The following is a 4,354-nucleotide window of genomic DNA, read 5'->3' as shown; positions in this document are numbered from 1 at the left end:
ATATATATATATATATATATATATATATATATATATATATATATATATATATATATTTATATTACATATTTTTAATAACAACTTTTAATAACATGGAAGTCGTTTGCGAACGAAAACGTGAATATTGTTTACAAAGAGGTAAACAGTCTCAGAATGTGAAAATTTATTATGAATCTATTATGTTATGCAACAGTTAATACAGTTTGTTTTCTACTGTTACTTTTACAAATAATAAATTGCCAAAATAAAGCTATAATAAAAGTTCATAATAAAAGCTACTCTATTATAATTAAGCTTTGTATAGTAATAATAATAAACAATGTTATTGTATATTGTTACCATAATTAGAAATTCCTCTTTTTTAATCTTAATTAGTATTTTTAATGTGTACTTACATATGAATACATATTTTCCTTACCACCAACATATGTTTATATTTTATATTTTTTTTCTAATAAATTCTATTCTGATATACATAATACACACTATTGAATTATTATTGAATTACATTAATTCAAGGAACAATTAATAGAATGTGATATCTGATCTCTTTTTTAACATAATATAAACCTTTTATACATTAATTCACGAAAAATAAAGAAAGCAATACTTGAACGAAGTAATTTTGATCTCACTAGCATAAGTTTAATCGCCGTTAGTTAATATGCGTTCTAATCAGAGTAAAATCTATCAATTTCCTTTACTAATTTTCCGTGTTTTTATTTTGTTCAACATATTGTTGCGCTTATCATTTATAAAATAATCTTTTTACATATTTGAATTATGAACGTAATTACATATTTATTGTTACGATATACAGGGTGTCCCATTTTAAATGCCCTAGAAAAATTTCGAAAAATATGGAAGATACGGAAAAATATTTCAGACAAAAGTTATATGGTTCGATGGAGGATATAAGAAAGTATCATTGGTTTAACCTTGCATGGCACCGCCAACGTCAGGTCGAGGTCAACTTTATTTTTTTAAATAGGAACATATATTTTTTATTACGGAATTTTACTCTACATAAAGAAACAAACAACTTTTGTTTGAAAACATTTTTTATACGACCTCTATTTTCTAAGATATTTACGAAAGATTTCTAAGATTACGAAAATATTTACAAAATTATTGGTTTCAATAATTTTTTACTCGAATTCTATCAACTTTACCGAAAAATAGCTAGAGAGAAAATTGTTTCTTCTCTGAGAATTTTTTCAGAATGTTTTAATTAACTTTTTAGTATTTAAAAAAAATGCAAGAAAATACAATACTAAAAAGTTAATTTAAAAATTCTGAAAAAATTTTCAGAGCTCTACGAGAAGAAAATAGATAATTTTTATCTCTTGCTATTTTTCGGTAAAATTGATAGAATTCGAGTAAAATATTACTTAAACCAATAATTTTGTAGATATTTTCGTAAATATCTTAGAAAATAGAAGTCGGATAAAAAATGTTTTCAAACAAAAGTTATTTGTTTCTTTACATGGAATAAAATTTCGTAATAAAAAATTGTTTCTATTTAAAAAAACAAAGTTGACTTCGACCTAACTTTGGCGGTGCCACGCAAGGTCAAACTAATGGTACATTTTTATGTCCTCCACCAAACCATATGACTTTTATCTGAAATATTTTATAATTTATAGGTATAGCTTCCGGAATGAAACATTTTATCTTCCATATTTTTCGAGATTTTTGCCTGGCGCATTTAAAATGGGATACCTTATATAGTTATAAATATACATTATTTCTTCGTAACATTATTATTAATACTAACGGCAAACGCGCAATAACGAGCTACATAATATATACACACAAGGTATCTCATAATGATCGTCTAAAAATATAATTAGAAAATATCCTAGAAGCAAAACAGATAAACTTTTTCCTTTTTTTTTTTCAGAAAATGTACATATTATATTATTGTCTTAACTATTAAGTTTTTTAACAAAAAAATAGAAATTGAATCAATAAGAGAGACAGTGTGATATATGTACATGCTGAAATAATGTGTGTCAAGATGGTTGTAGCATGTCTTTCATTGATTCAAACCTCGTTCATTAACACTAAAATGCCTGGGAGTGTAACAACATTCGTTGGATCCCCAAAAAAATAATTTTGTCTCCTTGTGATTTTAATATTTTAAAGCACTTTCTGTTCCTTATTAATCGTTTCAATGATGACTTCTGCTAAGAATATAATTTGCTAAGAATATGTTAGGAATATAATTTGCAAGATATAGATATTTTATATATTGTAAACAAATTTATAATTTTTCCTAATTTACAATTTTCTACAATAAACATGTATCATAATTATTATTTGCTAGCCTTCTATAATTAGTACATAAAAAAAATATAGTAAAAATTATACCAAAATTATATTTCTGTCTTACGTTTCTTATAATAATAAATTTGACAATCTAAATAAATACATGTGTGTATATGTGTGTGTCTATATATATACATATATATGTGGTGTGTGTGTGTGTGTATATATATATATATATATATATATATATATATATATATATATATATATATATATATATAGTATGTGGTAAAAAAATATTCAAATAATTAAAAAAAAAATTATATATATATTTATATATATACAGAGTGTCCGTCCATAAATGTCCAAGCAAATACTCGTAACTGGTTGAAGTTATAAGAAAGTTTAATAAGCGAAATTTACATGATTCTTAGTCAGCTACAAAATGCATGTAAAACTTTTTTTTACTTGTGATCTTTTCGAGTTATGAAAGTCAACGTAGTTTTTTTAAATGGGTATCTATAATTTTTTTGCATATTTATACAGTAGGAATCATTTGCAATCAAAATCATATCCAATAAAAAATTGCTAGTATGCATCGTTTACGAGATAATCGACATCTTAAGTATTAAAGTAGTAAATTAGATTATAAGTATTTTTGAACGTGGTTTGGAATGTCAGTTAAAAAAATAAATAATGTTTTTTTATTAAACATTTATTAACACATAAATTGCTCGAAATTTTTACCATCATGTTCGATATAGTATTCAATTATGTTTTATTATGTGTTTTATTTCATACGTGTTTAGTTTCATTGTTAGTTACAGCATTTCTGCTGTTAACAGTCTTTGTGATCTTATATCGTAAATCTTCATTTTCAAGAATAGTTACATAGTCATGATAGTATCCTTATTATGTCCCTAAAGAAAAAAATCGCAAATCAAATCCGCAGACCTCGCGTTGAATGCTATGTCGAACAGGATGATTAAAATTTCGAGCAATTACAAATGTTTCGTGAAAAAACATTGTTTATTTTTTTAACCTCATTGACATTCCAAACGTCTTTTAAAAATACTTATAATCCAACTTACTACTTTAATACTTAAGATGTCGGTTATCTCGGACATTTATGGACGGACACCCTGTATGTGAGGGTGTGTGTGTATGTGTGTGTATATATACATACATACATACACACACACACACACACACACATATATATATATAATAATTCAAATAATTAAAAATTTTGTTGTAAAAGGTCAAACGTATGTAAGATTTTTATACATAGTAATTTCGATCATTTTTTATAGTTCAAGATTACAAAAATTTTGTTGTAATTTTTACTACATTTTCTTCACATACAAAAAAAATAGTGAATGGATATAGAATAAAATATAAACTTAATTGGGATTAAAAAACTAAAATCTCAAATAATAGTTTGCATACTATTCTTATAACACTGATAAATAAATAAAAAGTCAAAATAACTCTGGACATCCAAAGTAAATAATAAAATAACTCATAATATCATTTATCTCTCTTCCGTTATTTTTTCGATGTCTTCTGCTTTTAAAATAATTAAAAGTTACAAGAGATTTTTTCGTAAACTATAAACAGAAGTCTTAATGGAATCAAAATATCATACATTTTAGTATTAAAAAACTGAACGATTGATAAAATATACATGGTCTAAACCAGAGCTCGGAATTAGTTCCCCATTTTGGCCGATTCTCAGGAACTACGCCTTCTATCTTCCCCTTGCCGCGAGCGGGCCACGAAAGTAACAGTCGCGCCTCCAAACTTGAAGCCGCGACTGGCCGCGACTGTCACTTTCGTAACCCGCTCACGGCAAGGGGAAGAGAGAAGGCGTAGTTCCCGCGAATTTGCCGAAATGGGCAACTAATTCCGAGCTCTGGTCTAAACTTTCGCAAGAAATAATTGCATTTTGATATAAGATACCCTATTTATAAATATATAAGTAATTATTAACAATAAAATAATAAATTTAGACTGTCATTATGATATATATATATATATATATATATATATATATATATATATATATATATATATATATATA

This window comes from Odontomachus brunneus, unplaced genomic scaffold (assembly GCF_010583005.1).
Source record: "Odontomachus brunneus isolate Ranch 3 - 2012 unplaced genomic scaffold, Obru_v1 Obru_scaffold_210, whole genome shotgun sequence".
Lineage (NCBI taxonomy): Eukaryota > Metazoa > Arthropoda > Insecta > Hymenoptera > Formicidae > Odontomachus > Odontomachus brunneus.
Note: the sequence above shows the minus strand (reverse complement) of the source record.